The sequence below is a fragment of the Leucoraja erinacea genome, chromosome 6, assembly GCF_028641065.1.
Source record: "Leucoraja erinacea ecotype New England chromosome 6, Leri_hhj_1, whole genome shotgun sequence".
In the NCBI taxonomy this organism is placed as follows: domain Eukaryota; kingdom Metazoa; phylum Chordata; class Chondrichthyes; order Rajiformes; family Rajidae; genus Leucoraja; species Leucoraja erinaceus.
Genome location: NC_073382.1, coordinates 40,368,772 through 40,385,347, shown reverse-complemented (window position 1 = coordinate 40,385,347; position 16,576 = coordinate 40,368,772).

Below are 16,576 nucleotides of genomic sequence, written 5' to 3'. Positions count from 1 at the left end.
CTCCATTTATCCCTTTAGTCATTTCCTTTGGTTAGCACATATGGGTAATGATTTATAATCAGTATAATAGAAAGGCGGAAAAGAAGACCCACATAGCAGTCAACTTGCCAGATGTGATATAATGAGGTGAGTAGGAAGAAGGGTTACAGCCTGAATGCCTATCCAGCTAGAATATTCAGGGAGATCTTACAGAAGTATGTTATTTTGGATTTGAATGGTGCCCTCTCTCTATGCAGTCTAAGCTACAGGCAGAATAGCAATGCTGGAATTACAAAAGCTGTTATTCTGAGAGAAGAGGAGCTGATTTAAACTGTTTTCAGTAATCAGATAATGTGTTTATGCTGTAAAGCATAAGACATCATCTACTGCAACTTTATGTTTGAGCTTGCCGCTTTTTGAAATGGAGCTGGTCAACATGATGGTAAGATTGGGACCTAGATTTCAGCCCAAAACCTTACGTTAGTTAAGTGTTGAACACCCCTTTGCACCTGGACATGTCATTCAAGCTTTCAGAGAGGGCAGTCTATGTCCCAAATACTTTGATGTGTTCACATATCAGCCTTCCAGCTGTACATTGTCCCATATGTCTGCTCAGCTAAATCGGTTGTGCAACATCAGCTTTCATTAAGCCTGCATTTAGAATAATCTTGTGTAGGAAGGAATTGCAAATGCTGGTTTAAACTGAAGATAGACACAAAAAGCTGGAGTAACTAAGAACTAAGCGTGACAGGTAGCATCTCCTGGGAGAAGGAATGGGTGGCGTTTCAGGATGATACCCTTTAGACTTGATTTTACCTTGACTGTGGGCTGCTTGTACCCAGTGACTCACCAATTGCTCACTCTAACCATATTTGAGTATACGAGCTGATATCTGGAACTGTCAGAAATACCTTGTTCATTTATGATGAACCTGTATAGAACTTTGATTAGGCTGCTTTTAGAGTATTACATACAATTCTGATTGCCAAATTACAGGAAAGTTGGGGAGGCTTTAGAAAGGGTGCAGAAGAGGTTTGCCTGAACAGTGCCTGGAATTTTAAACAGAGGGGGCCTGAGATTAGTTGTGATGATCTCTGGTGGAAAGATGAGCGTCTGGTCTAGATTAGCCTGCATTTTCCAGTCCCGGGCATTGTCCAGGAGGGTCAGTTCCTTTCTTGCAAATGGCTTCTCTGGAAGTTGTCCTGCCTTTAGAAAAGGGTTGGTGTTCGAGAAACCAGGCGTTGGGGAGTCAAGTCAAGTCAAGTCAAGTTTATTTGTCACATACACATAAGAGATGTGCAGTGAAATGAAAGTGGCAATGCTCGCGGACTTTTGTGCAAAAGACAAACAACCAAACAACCAGACAAATTATAAACACAATCATAACACACATATTCTTTTACATAATAAATAATGGAAGGAAAAACGTTCAGTAGAGTTAGTCCCTGGTGAGATAGGCATTTACAGTCCGAATAGCCTCTGGGAAGAAACTCCTTCTCAAACTCTCCGTTCTCACCGCATGGCAATGGAGGCGTTTGCCTGACCGTAGCAGCTGGAACAGTCCGTTGCAGGGGTGGAAGGAGTCTCCAATGATTTTATTTGCTCTGGAGTTGCACCTCCTGTTGTATAGTTCCTGCAGGGGGGCGAGTGAAGTTCCCATAGTGCGTTCGGCTGAACGCACTACTCTCTGCAGAGTCTTGTCCTTGGCAGAGCAATTCCCAAACCAGATGGTAATATTTCCGGACAAGATGCTTTCCATCGCCGCTGCGTAGAAGCACTGGAGGATCCTCGGAGACACTCTGAATTTCCTCAATTGCCTGAGGTGGTAAAGGCGCTGCCTTGCCTTACTCACGAGTGCTGAGGCGTGTGATGCCTATGTCATATCCTTGGAAATGTGGACTCCCAGATATTTAAAACAGTTCACCCTATCCACAGGATCCCCATTTATCCTCAATGGAGTGTAAATCCTTGGATGATGTGCCCTCCTAAAGTCCATGATCAGCTTCTTTGTTTTTTTGATGTTCAAGAGGAGGCTGTTATCCTGGCACCAGAGTGCTAGATCAGCCACCTCCTCCCGGTAGATCTTCTCGTCGTTGTCTGAGATCAGGCCCACCACGGGAGGGAGGGCATGGTGGTAGTTCTCCTTCCTTCTAAGTTAATCGCCAATTGTCGCAGGACCTGATTGTGCCTCCAGGTGTAGCGGCCTTGTGAAAGACTGGTTTTGCAGCCAGTGAGGATGTGCCTTAATGTTGCTGGGGTTTGGCAGAGAGAACATGATGGATCTTCTCCAAGCCACTAGTTTAGGTTTCATGGATGTGGGAAGAACATGGGTGGCTCTGATGATGAAGTCAAGACGGCTTCCTTCCATCTCCCACAAATCCTTCCAGGTGAGCTTACGATGCTCCAGGTTGTCCCAGGTAGTCCACTGGGCCTGTTTGGACTGTGAGACTGCCTTTGCGCATCTCTCTGCCTCCTTTTGCTGATGGACCTGAGCAACTACTAACTTTCTTCTCTGGGTGGATGTTGCCTTGAGTCATGTGGGTCGGCTTGTCCCGAGTCCAATCCCACCTCCTCCCTGCTCCACCTGTCCTACAATGTCTCCATGCCTGCGAGCAGATTTTGCTTGCTGTACAGCCTCCGATGGGGTTCACTTCCTCCCAGTTGCCAGTCTGGGAGCAGCCTCTCATACTGCATCATCTTCAGAGTCGGTCAGGGTCATGTCCAGCCTCACTTTGGTGCATTTGTATTCTGCTGTGAGGCTAGAGACAGGCAGTTCCGGAGCGCTGTGTCCATACAAGCCAATATTGCTGAGGCAACGTGGGAGTCCAAGCCACTTCTTGATGTATGAACTGACTGTCCTCTCCAGCTTCTCGACTTTGGTGATGGGGACCTCGTAGACTGTCAGAGGCCACATCAGATGGGGGAGCAATCCAATCTGCAGGCAGCACAGTTTCAGCTTACCAGGAAGTGAGGTCTTATCTATGATGGCTACAAGGATTGTCTATGATTTTCTACAAGGCCTTTGATGGTTTTTTCCCTCAGTTGGTCACACTGGTCTGAGTCTTTGAGGCTTGCATTGTACCACTCCACATTTACTGAAGAAAGGAGATCTCGTGTATTCTAGAGTGGAAAGTTTCATATTAGAAGCAGATGAGATGGAGATAGAGAAACTCAAGGTAAGAGATGGTGGGAGGAGATGTAGTCACGATAGCCATGGAGTCAGTGGGTTTGCCGTAAACATAAGCTGATAGTCTGTCCCCTGTGATTAAGTAAGGAGAGAGGGGTGTCCGATAATCCAATGGAATTTGTGGGCAGGGTGGAAATTAGTGGTGAAGTTTATGACATTGTCGAGTTCTGCATGGGTGCAGCAGGGAGCCCCAATGTAGTCGTTGATATAGGTGAGAAAGAGTTGAGAAACAGTGCAGCGATATGTTTGGAATAAGGAGTGTTCAATGTAACCAATAAAAGATAGACATTGCTTGGGCCCATGCGTGAGCCCATGGCTACACCTTTGATTTGAAAAAAGTGAGAGGAGGTCAAATAAAAAGTTGAAAGTTCAGCAAATGCAGTCCCTAGTATTGCCAGGTAGAAATTATTGTTTGTTCTCCCTCTGCTTAATGTTTATGGAGTTTAGTTTCCTTGGGGATCTTGCTAATCCATAAGAACTTCAGTAGAAGAAATTTGGAAAGATTGCCTCACACTATTTTGAAATATTCTGCGGCTCAACTTATAAAATTGTAGTATGTGTGCAGAAAAACCTGGAAATTCAACCTTCCATGTGAATTTGAAATGCACTTTATGGTATAAAAAGTTAAATTCTAGGCAAAGGCAAAAAAAAAATTGCCTTTGCATGATTTATTCCTGCTCTACATGACAGTTAATAACAGTAAATTATTACTTCCACTATAATGTATGCTGCACATGGCAGTGCTGATCATTAAAGGTTGTTCTTTGATGTTACTATAGTCATTAACAATGTTCTTGTTAAAGCGGATCTCCAATCATCATTTAAATAAGCTATTTCAATGTATCACTTTTACATGAATAACAATTAGGTGTTTTGGGATACTGTTTTACGGTAGCCTACTGGTCAGTTTATGGCAGATTTTGTAATAAAACATAACAAACAGCAGAAAACAACAGAATTAATTGTGCTAAAGATGGCTGCAGATTAATGTATGGATGTCATTTCAATTCGCATATTCATGAAATATGCAATAGATTTGTTAGAAAAGCATAAAGATGACTTCATTTCAAATCGAGGCCTGCGGAATATAGTATGATATTGGATACTTTGATGTTTACATCCACTCTTTCCTGTATTTATTATTTATTTTGGTAGCAGATCTTACCAGCTAGAACATTGCAATAAATAAAGGAATACCCACATCTGTTAGCATGGCTAAAATCCATAAGTATGTTCATATTTTAATATTTTCAGTTTTATTGATAGTATGATCATTGAAAAAAGATTAGAAATTATCCTTAAAAAAATAATTGCATAATATATATTATTGAGTGTAAGGAGACATATACACACAATAATATGATCTGGCCACAGATAAAGGACTTACAGTGTATGTGAGGTTTGACTAACAAATACCTTGTATATTAATATACCTTATACAGTAATATATCTTGTATCCAATAATTTTCTACGGGTAGTTTCTATTCTTTTCCTGGTGAAACGCTGAATAAAACCAAAGGGTTTGACTGACAGAATGATATTTTGCCACACATAAAAGAATGACCACAATTTAATAATTTACCTTTGCTAACAATGTTATGGCTATATTAAACATTGGTTTCTTATGCTGAAATGACAAATGTTTAAAAAATTGTCAAAAAAGCAAAACTTGCATAGATTTTGATTTATTAATTTTCATTCTAGTCTATGATGGGCAACTTGAAATACAGAATTATTTCCAAGCGGCCTTAATTCTAAAAAATGCTCAATTGCATGATTTAATGTAAGTGTGACCGGATAAAATTCTGAATATTGTTCTGTTGGAGAAATTAGAAACTGAGAGGATAAAGCAAGCTGTGTGCAGAAGATTAGTGTAATTGTAATTAACTAGTCTCATGCATGGCCAAGAGGAGTCTTGTTCATGCCCAATGATAGTTGTTCTTACAAAATTCATTTAATTAACAAGGCAATAACTAGAACATTGGTTCCCTTGGAACTTGAGGTGAAATTAGTGCTGAACACAAAGTAATCATTGCTGGTGTCACTGATAACCTACTAACTGTTTTTCTCCTTATACATTAATTCCCAAGAAACCATTTATGTCAACTTATTTGCATTGTACAGATGAATCAAGCAGGTGACTTATGGTTGTTTACTAAGGTATTTACATACATCAGCTTTCAATGGAAATCCTGCTGGAAGTTGTTGGCAATTGAATTTTCAAGTTTTTCGAAAGTCCAAAATGTTATTGGTCACAATATGGGATAATTAGATTTTATTATTACTAGGCCTTTATTATTAGTTCATTTGGCCATTCCCTCTTCTTCCCTCTCCCATCAGGCAAAAGGTATAGAAGTGTGAAAATGCACACCACCAGATTCAGGGACATTTTCTTCCCAGCTATTATCAGGCAACTGAATCTCAAATACAACCAGAGAGCAGTGCTGAACTACTATCTACCTTTTCGATGACCTTCGACTATCCTTGATCAGACTTTACTGGCTTTACCTTGCACTAAACGTTATTCATTTATTTATACACTAAATGGATCGATTATAATCAAGTATTGTCTTTCTGGTGACTGATAAGCACGCAACAAAAGATTTTTATTACCTCAGTACACATGACAATAAACTAAACTAATGTAAAAAAATAAATAAAATAAGGAATGCCATCAAATTCGAGGGTGTCAATCTACCAGTGTGGTGATGTCCACCATCCATCAGCACAAGATATTACCATTCAGTGCTTTTTTCAATTACTTTTTCGATGCCTCTACTTGCAGTTAATACTCTCTAATCTAAACAGCATCCTCTCTTCTACACCCCCTCCAAGTCTTCCTCGCCCTTCCTGTAATGGAATGATCAGAACTGCACACAATGCTCCACATGTGGTATAACCAAAGTCCTATAAAGTTGCATCATGACTTCCTGACACTTATACCCAATCTCCCGACCCATGAAGGCAAGCATACCATACACCTTTACCATTCTATCTACTTGTGTTTCTATTTTCAGAGAGCTATGGACTTGGACCCCAAGATCCATCATTAGATTAATGCTGTTAAGGGTCTTTCCATTAACTGTTTACTTTCCCCTGCCAGTATTTTAATTAATGAAATACATTTCTCTAGGGATGCCATACTTACATTGGAAACATCCATGGAATGGAAGGTTAGCAGTTTAAGTAACTTAATTCTTTATTTGGAACCACTTTCGTTTCAGTACTTAACAAAGGGCAAATATGTTTCCTGAAATGTGCAAACAAAGTCTTGACAAGTGTAGAATGCCATTGGCCAAGGGCTGACAATCTGAGAATGTAATTTTACTACAAATGTGAAGGTATCACAACTGCTCTCCTGAGTGACTTTGTGAAAGATTTTCTTCAAAGGGGCTGGGTTGTTTATTTTGTATAACAACATTTGGAGTTTGGCTGGAGAGGATTAGTGCCAGATTGTTGATCTGTAAATGGACGTTCAAGCATTCCTCATTGCTAATTGCAATTATTAAGTCTTCTTCAAAATCTGTATGTGCTGCTTATACAGTAATACAATAAGACGATGGGCTGGGGAATCACCAGAGCCTTGGGATCAGCAGCTGCCTGCTTTTGAGCCACCTGTGGATATATTAAGAAGGTAGCAGTTTGCAGTAGGCTGTATCCCACGCATATGTGTTCTAATGGAGATTCAATTTTCTGATTATATTGGAACAGCAGTGGCACTAAAAGCTTCCATTCAGGAGTGACAAATCTCTGCAATCCAGTAGAACAAGACTTATTACCTGCTATATTGAATGATCGTGCTGTGCTCCCAGCTGTCAGTGTCCACAACATGGGGATCATTTCTATGCGCGGCCAGAATGATCTCCAGGATCTTTCAGTCTGGATAATACATGCACTTGTGATCAGAGGTAGCAAGCTGTGAGTTCAATTGGTATAATACACAATGGAAGCTACTGAAACCACTGGAACTCTCGGCAAAAAGCTATTACATAGATTTGGACAGTGAAAGTAGTTTATGGTTCCAATTGATTTGGAATTGGCAAATACCAGTAGATGAAAGTAACAATGTTGTCTTTTATTGATTATAAGGAGTGAGTTGTACCATACTATTAAGCACTCAATAAGTGACCCTGACCAATTCATTAGATTCAAAACAGACAAATTACCACCCGTCCAAAAATTGCACTGTTGACTATTAGCATTTCTTTGCTTGCATCCAGAGCATGAAGAATCCTTTGATACCTTATTAATAGAACTAAGATTATAATTTTGTGGGTTTCGATGACTTCCTCATCATATGTTGGATTATTTGTGAAACCAGAGGGACATGAGACTGCAGATGCCATAATCTAAAGCAAAATAAAAACGATTGGAGGAACTCAACAGAACAGGGAGCAATTGTGGAGGCAGAGATTTTAGGTTGAAGTCTTGCATTAGGATTTAATAGAGAGGGCCTAGACTCAGAAGTGTTTTATTGACATATGTCCCAAAACGGAACAAAAACAATGCCCTCCAAGTCTATATAGTTTGGAGATTAGTTGGAGGTTGTAGTGTTTCATAGCATGATGGTTGGTGGGAAGAAGCTGCTCCTGAATCTGCATATTGCACTTTTCAGACTCTACTTTCTTCCCGATGGCAGGAGTGAACTGAGAGTTTGACCAGGGTGGTGGGCGTCCCAGATGATGCTCCCTGTTGATCCCTTTGATGGTGTTGAGGTTAGTACCCATGATGGATTGGGCCGTGTTCACCACTTTTTGCAATCTTCTTCATTCCTGGGTGTTAGGCGCTTCCCCCTCCTGGTGAATGCTATGTACTTACCTTTCTCTGTTTCTCTCCCGAGTACAGGCCTCGTGGCTGTGAGTCTGGAATCAAGGGGTTAAAGTACCCGATTGGCCAAGCTGCATCAGGTGATGGGTGACTCATCTGAAACTTAAATACCAGAGCTTCCCAGGATTCTCTCTCTTATTCGTCGACCCTGACTGATGAGCAGACTGCTGGTGTGAGCCGAGGGAAGCCTGGCCACATGGCATAGAACTTTGTGTACTTTCTCCATTCCTTGGTAACAAGTATTAATTTGGGATGGATAAGGGCTGACCTTAGTGTTTTCGTGTATTTTGTTTCAGGGTTATATCTCTTTAGGCAGGTTTTAGAGTCTCTGGTTCGACGGTCCATTACGTGGCTGGCTGGAGCATTGTTTAAATTGTTTGTCAGTTCATCCATATCCCCAACTGGGTTATTTAAATCAGGTTTGGGTTTTGTGTTCCATTGAATAATTAAAACTATTTTTGAACTTGAACCTGGTTTTTGACTTGTGTTACACGGCTCTGAAGTACCTGCATTCGGGAGTCGTAACACTGGGTATTCGAGTAACTGAACCAGGCCTTGATTCTACTGGTCAATATGCTCTCCACTGTACATTTTTAAAGTTCTAAGAGAATATTCATAAACATGCTGAATCTCCTTAATCTTCTTAGCAAGTAGACGTGTTGATGGGCTTTCTTTATGATTACATAATTTTGCTGGGTCCACCGCAGATGTTCAGAGATATTCACACCCAGGAATTTGATGTTTCTAACTCTCCCCACCACTGTCCCATTGACCTTGGCCTTCCCCTTCTAAAGTCAACAATCAGTTCCTTGTTTTTCCTTATGTTGAGAACAAGGTTGTTGTCCTGGCACCATTTGGTTAATCGATCAATCTCCCTACTATACATCATCCGTAATTCAATGTAACATGGTGGTGTCATAGTTGAATTAGAAGATGGCATTGAAACTTTGACTGAATACAGTGCGAGTCGAGCAGGGGATGGAACTCACAGCCTTGAGGTGCTACTGTGCTGATGACTATCAAGCAGTAGGTGTTGCTGTTGTTGTTGTAACTGTTGTTGATGAGGATGCCGAGGACCCAGTTTCAGAGAGACCCAATTTCCTGAACATTGTAACCAGTTTGGAAGGGATGTTGGTGTTGAATGCCGAGCTGTAGTCCATGAACAATAGCCGGATGGATATGTTTTTACTGTCCAAGTTATCGATTGCAGAGTGGAGAATCAGTGAGATTACATCCTCCATTGACCTGCTGTGACTGCAGACAAATTGTACTGAATCCAGGTTCTTGTTGAGTTCAAAAAGGTGAGAGGGAGGAGTGAAACTAGGATTGGCAGAGGAGGGGAGGAGTGGAGGAGAGGGGAGGGGTCGGGGAGCGGAGCGGGCGTCAACTAATGACTGCGTGATCAATCCATAGCTGGGAAGGGATGGGGGGTGGCAGGGGTCGTCAAAGGGGAGGGCTGGTTCCCGAATGCAATACTCCATTGCTCCAGGCTGCAGGCTCCAGGGAGAGGGCAGAGCCAGGAGCGGGGAGCTTGCTGCCTTTTGGAGCTGGGGTTTCCAGGTGTCTCCTTCCTTTTGGAGCTGGGGTTTCCGATTTGCAGCATCTTTTTGAGACGGGCAGGGCAGACGGCCGGCCGAGTGGGGAAGACTGCGAGCGGGCGGGGCCACGGCGAGGAGAGGGGAGCTAGCTGCCTTTTGGAGCTGTGGTTTCCGGGTGTCTGCTGCCTTTTGGAGCTGGGGTTTCTGAGTTATGCCGTCTTTTGCAGGTGGCCCTGCTGTGAGCAGGCGGCCCTGTGCGATGTGACAAATATTTTCAACTACTCACCCTTTTTCCATCTTAAGATCTGAAGTTGATATTATCATCATTCCTCCCTCACTGAGCAGCTTTGTTGTTCTTGTGGTAGATGTACCTGGAGTTGAATGACAGCTGGGTCTCTCTCATGAGTTGGAAATCCAAGGATTAATAATAATAATAATAATTTTTATTTGTGGGCACCTTTCAAAAGTCTCAAGGACAGAATTACAGAATTTAACAAGAGTAAAAAACATATAACCATATAACCATATAACAATTACAGCACGGAAACAGGCCATCTCGACCCTTCTAGTCCGTGCCGAACACATAATCTCCCCTAGTCCCATATACCTGCGCTCAGACCATAACCCTCCATTCCCTTCCCATCCATATAACTATCCAATTTATTTTTAAATGATAAAAACGAACCTGCCTCCACCACCTTCACTGGAAGCTCATTCCACACAGCTACCACTCTCTGAGTAAAGAAGTTCCCCCTCATGTTACCCCCTAAACTTCAGTCCCTTAATTCTCATGTCATGTCCCCTTGTTTGAATCTTCCCTACTCTCAGTGGGAAAAGCTTTTCCACATCAACTCTGTCTATCCCTCTCATCATTTTAAAAACCTCTATCGTCCCCCCTTAACCTTCTGCGCTCCAAAGAATAAAGACCTAACTTGTTCAACCTTTCGCTGGAACTTAGTTGCTGAAACCCAGGCAACATTCTAGTAAATCTCCTCTGTACTCTCTCTATTTTGTTGACATCCTTCCTATAATTAGTCGCCCAAAATTGTACACCATAGTCCAGAATTGGCCTCACCAATGCCTTGTACAATTTTAACATTACATCCCAACTTCTATACTCAATGCTCTGATTTATAAAGGGCAGCACACCAAAAGCTTTCTTTACCACCGTATCTACATGAGATTCCACTTTCAGGGAACTGTGCACAGTTATTCCCAGATCCCTCTGTTCACCTACATTCTTCAATTCCCTACCATTTACCATGTACGTCCTATTTTGATTTGTCCTGCCAAGATGTAGCACCTCACACTTATCAGCATTAAACTCCATCTGCCATCTTTCAGCCCACTCTTCCAACTGGCATAAATCTCTCTGTAGACTTTGAAACTCCACTTCATTACCTGCAACCCCACCTATCTTAGTATCATCTGCATACTTACTAATCCAATTTACCACACCTTCATCCAGATCATTGATGTACATGACAAACAACAGTGGACCCAACCCAGATCCCTGTGGCACCCCACTCGTCACTGGCCTCCAACCTGACAAACAACCATCCACCATTACTCTCTAGCATCTCCCATTCAGCCACTGTTGAATCCATCTTGCTACTCCACCATTAATACCCAACCATTGAACCTTCTTAACCAACCTTCCATGAGGAACCTTGTCAAAGGCCTTACTGAAGTCCATATACACAACATCCACTGCTTTACCCTCATCAATTTCCCGAGTAACATCTTCAAAAAATTCAAGAAGATTAATTAAACATGACCTTCCAGGCACAAATCCATGTTGACTGTTCCTAATCAGACCCTATTTATCCAGATGCTTATATATATTATTTCTAAGTATTCTTTCCATTTATTTGCCCACCACTGACGTCAAACTAACAGGTCTATAATTGCTAGGTTTACTCTTAGACCCCTTTTTAAACAATGGAACAACATGCGCAGTACGCCAATCCTCCGGCACTATTCTGGTTTCTAATGACATTTGAAATATTTCTGCCATAGCCCCTGCTATTTCTACACTAACTTCCCTCAATGTCCTAGGGAATATCCTGTCCGGACCTGGAGACTTATCCACTTTTATATTTCTCAAAAGTGTCAGTACTTCCTCTTCTTTGATCCTCATAGTTTCCATAGCTACTCTACTTGTTTCCCTTACCTCACATAATTCAATATCCTTCTCCTTGGTGAATACCGAAGAAAGGAAACTGTTCAATATCTCCCCCATCTCTTTTGGCTCTGCAGATAGTTGTCCACTCTGACTGTCTAATGGACCAATTTTATCCCTCGTTATCCTTTTGCTATTAATATAGCGGTAGAAACCGATATAATCGGAGTAAAATCTATATTACTAAAAGTCTGTTCTTGACCGGTTTTGGCCATCTATGCTGCGATTTCCGAGAGAACGCCGCCACCTACGGCCATCATTTTTGGCCACCTCGCTCAGAGCCCCCCTCCGCCACATGTGTGCCGAGGATTTTTCCCGTTGATTAAAAATGACAGAGATATTAAGGTTTTTACAAAATTCCCCATTCTCTCTGCTGCCCCCGCTGGCGGCAGGAGGGAGAGACTATAAAACCAGGAAGTGGTGTTCCACAGTCTCTTCAAGATGGAGGAAAGCTGAGGGTCACGTTTGTCTGAGATGTGAATAACACTGAACACATGTCTACTCAAATGTAAGTGCCCTTAGTGGTTCTAAAATGCTTGCAGAATGTGCCTATTGTTTCTAAAGCTTGCAAAAAAATGTCTATTGGTTCTAAAGCTTGCAAAAAACGTATATTGGTTCTAAAGCTTTCAAAAAATGTCTATTGGTTCTAAAGCTTGCAAAAAAATCTTTATTGGTTCTAAAGCTTGAAAAATGTGTCTCTATTGGTTCTAAAGCTTGCAAAAAATGTCTATTCGTTCTAAAGCTTGCAAAAAAGTGTCTATTGGTTCTAAATCTTGCAAAAAAAGTGTCTATGGGTGTGGCTTGAAGTTGAAAGGCACTACTTACTGCAAATGGGGACGTGCACCCACCTGAACAGCACATTAAAAATGTTGGGAAAACACCCTACTGGGATGTGTGAGGAATGTCATCAGCCGGAAACAGTTCAGCATGCTCTAGTTGCATGTAGAAGATATGCAACAGAAAGAAGAGTTTTGATCAATGAAATGAAGAAAATTGGAATGACAGATATATCAGAAAAGAACATTCTAGAGTATGGAGGGGAAGGAAAAGGAGTAAATTTGTTGTTTAATATATTATTTAGTATATTACCGCCACCAACTGGTATGGAGTGTGGATCAAATAACATTATAACTTATATACTAATAACCTATATCTTTCCGAACAAATTGGTTACCCTGAGAAAAAGCAATAGGATTTGATAGCACTTATATGAATTCTTTTGTAAAATATCTATTAATTCAAATTGTACTTTTTCTTTTCTGAATCGTTCACTCATTTGTCTTCTTTCTTCCTCATACATCTCACAATGTATAATGACATGCTCTATTGTCTCTTCTTGCCCACAGAATTCACATCTGCCTGTATTATGCTTGCCTATAGTGTACTGTTCAGACCAGTGTGTCCAAATCTGATTCTTGAAATTACTGTCTCATCTTTTCTGTTTTTTCCCTGCACATCTCATTTCTCCCACTTTCCTCTGGACTCTGTAGAACCACCGTCCTTTCCGCTCTTCCTCCCATTGCTTTTGCCATCTTTCCTTCAGTCTTTGCTTAATAATGTCTTTAATTTCAGTTTTACCTATGTTAATACTTAAATCAATCTTACTACTTTTTGTTACCTCTTGCTACCTTATCTGCCATTTTGTTTCCTCTAATGCCATTGTGAGCTGGTACCCATAAAAATATGACTGTAAGCCCCATCATTTGAATTCTGAATAGTGTTTGTTGTATTTCAATCAAAATGGCTGGACTACTGTCTGAATGGCTGTGCTGTAAACTCTTTATTGCTAAACTTGAATCTGAACAAATAACTGTCCTGAAAGGCCTGGTATCCTCGACCCACTGTACAGCTTGGGAGCTTTGACTTGAAGTTGAAAGGCACCTCTTACTGCTAATGGTGGCTTGGGTGTGGCTTGAAGTTGAAAGACACCACTTACTGCAAATGATGGCTTGGGTGTGGCTTGAAGTTGAAAGACACCACATACTGCAAATGGTGGCATGAAGTTGAAAGGCATTGCAAATGGTGGCTTGGGAGCTTTGGTTTGAAGTTGAAAAGGCACTATTACTGCTAATGGTGGCTTGGTTGCTTTGACGAAGTTGAAAGACACCATACTGCAAATGGTGGCTTGGGAGCTTTGACGTTGAAAGGCACTATTACTGCAAATGGTGGATTGGGTGTGGCTTGAAGTTGAAAGGCACTACTTACTGCAAGTGGAGGCTTGGGAGCATTGGCTTGAAGTTGAAAGGCACTATTACTGCGAATGGTGGCTTGGTTGCTTTGGCTTGAGGTTGAAAGGCACTACTTACTGCAAATGGTGGCTTGGGTGCTTTGGCTTGAAGTTAAAAGGAACTACTGTAAATGCACTTCCTGTTTGCACTGTATCATGATTTTAGATAAAACCCTACCACTTACGGCTGTGATTTTTGGCAATCTTATTCAGTCCCTCTCCGCTGAGCAGGTGCAGAGAATTCTTCCCATCAATGAAAAATAAAAGTGTTATTAGGTTTTTTTTAAATGTTGAGAATCTCTCTCCTGTCAATCACTCCATGAAAGCCACACCTTTTCCGGTGGGGGGGTTATAAAACCCGGAAATGTGGGTATGGCTCAGTCTCTGCAAGATGGAGGTGGGAGAGGTCACGACTCGCCGTCTTTAGTGGCTTTGCACCCTACTTCAAATGGCATGAAACTGCACTTGAATTTGGTGGCCTTGCACCCTGCTAGAAGTGGTAAGAAATTGCACTTGAATTTGGTGGCCTTATACCCTGCTTGAAATAGAATTTCAAGGATTAGCCGTGTCAACTACCAGCCCACCAGCCGTGAGTGAGTGAGTTGCCAGCACAACAGGCTTGATTGACTGAGACGCCAGCCCAAGAATCCATCTGGCGCACAATTTGCATACTAGCCCTCTGGAAACCAGTCCCTTCTGCCCACAATTGGTGGAGAGGTGGAATATTGTGTTGGATGACCAGCCCTCCTGTGTGATGCTGGGACCCAACGGGTCCCACTTAGTCTAGTTATATTATTAAAAGTCTGTTCTTGACAAGTTTTTGCCATCTGTGCTGCGATTTCCGAGAGAACGCCGCCACCTATGGCCGTCATTTTTGGCTGCCTTGCTCAGAGCCCCCCTCCGCCATATGTGTGCCGAGTTTTTTTGCTGTTGATGAAAAATGACAGGGATATTAATGTTTTTACAAAATTCCTCACTCTCTGCTGCCCCGCTGGAGGCAGGGGAAGGGTCTATAAAACCAGGAAGTGGTGTGCCTTAATTAGTCTCTGCAAGCTGGAGCTCTGTCAATTAGTCTCTGTCACTCTGAGCTCTGAACGACACTGAACAAATGTCTACAGCACTGAGTTCCCTTAACTTGGTTTGAAAATGAAAATATAGTTAGTTTGAAGTAAAAAAGCACTGCCTGCAAATGGTTGTTTGGGTTGAATTAAAAATGCATTCTCTCGCTCTCTCCTCCCCTGTCCTCTCCCATCCCCCCTCCTCCTCCCCTCCCCCCTCTCCTCCTCTCCCCCCCTCTCTCTCCCAAGGTTCTAGGACCAGAATGAGGCCATTCGGCCTATCGAGTCCATTCTGTCATTCAATCATAGCTGATCGATCTCTCCCTCCCGCTCCCTTTCTGTCCCCGTTCTCCCCTCTCCTCCCCTCTCCTCTGTTCCCCTTCCTCTCCCCTCCCCTCCCCTCTCCTCTCCTCTCCCCTCTCCCCTCCCCTCTCCTCTCTCCTCCTCCTCTCCCCCTCTCCTCTCCCTCCTCCTCTCCTCTCCCCTCTCCCCTCTTCCCCTCTCCTCTCTCCTCCCCTCTCTCCTCTCTTTCCCCCTCTCCCTCCCCCCTCCTCTCTCCTCCTCCCTCTCCTCCCCCTCCTCCTCTCCCCCCTCCTCCTCTCCCTCCTCCTCCTTTCCCCCCTCCTCCTCCCCCCTCTCTCCTCTCCCCCCCTCCCTCCTCCTCCCCCCTCCTCTCCCTCCCCTCTCTCCCCCTCGCTCTTCCCCCCTCCTCTCCCCCCCCTCCCCCCCCTCCTCTTCCCCCCCCCTCTTCTCCCCCCCCCTCCTCCCCCTCCACTCCCCTCTCCTCCCTCCCCCCCTCTCCTCCCCCCTCCTCTTTCTTCCCCCCCTCTATCTCCCCCTCATCCTTCCCCCCTCTCTTCTTCCCCCCCCTCTTCTTCCCCCCCCCATCTCTCTTCTTCCCCCCCCCTCCTCTCCCCCCCCCTCCTCTCCCCCCCCCCTCCTCTCCCCCCTCCCCTATCCCCCCTCCTCTCCTATCCCCCCTCCCTCCTTCCCCTCTCCCCTCCTCTTTCGCCCCTCTCCTCCTTCCCCCCCCCTCCCCCTTTCCGCCTCTCTCTTTTCCTCTCCTCTTTCCTTCATCTCCTCCCCCTTCCCTCCCCCATGTCCTCTCGCATCCCCTCCTCCCCTCCCTCTCCCTCTCCCCTCATCCTCTCCCCCACTCCTCCTTCTCTCCCCCTCCTCTCACCCCCCCCCTCCTCCTCTCCCCCCTCCTCCTCTCTCCCCTCCCTCCTCTCCTCCCCTCTCCTCCTATCTCCCCTCCTCCTCTCCCCCCCTCCCTCTCTCCCCTTCTCTCCCCCCCCTTTTCCTGTCCTCCCCCTCTTCCTCCCCTCCCCCTCTCTCTCCCTCTCTCTCCCTCTCTCCCTCCCTTCTCCCTCTTCTCCTCTCCTCTCCTCCCCTCCCTCTCCTCTCCTCCCGCCTTCATTCTTCTCTCCCCCTCTCCTTTCTCCCCCTCCCCTCTTCCTTCCTCTCCTCTCCTCTCCCTTCCCCCCTCCCTCCTCCTCCCCCCCTCCTCTTGCCCTTTCCCCTCTCCCCCCCTCTCTCCTCCCCCCCCTCCTCGTTCCCCCCCCCCTCTCCCCCCCC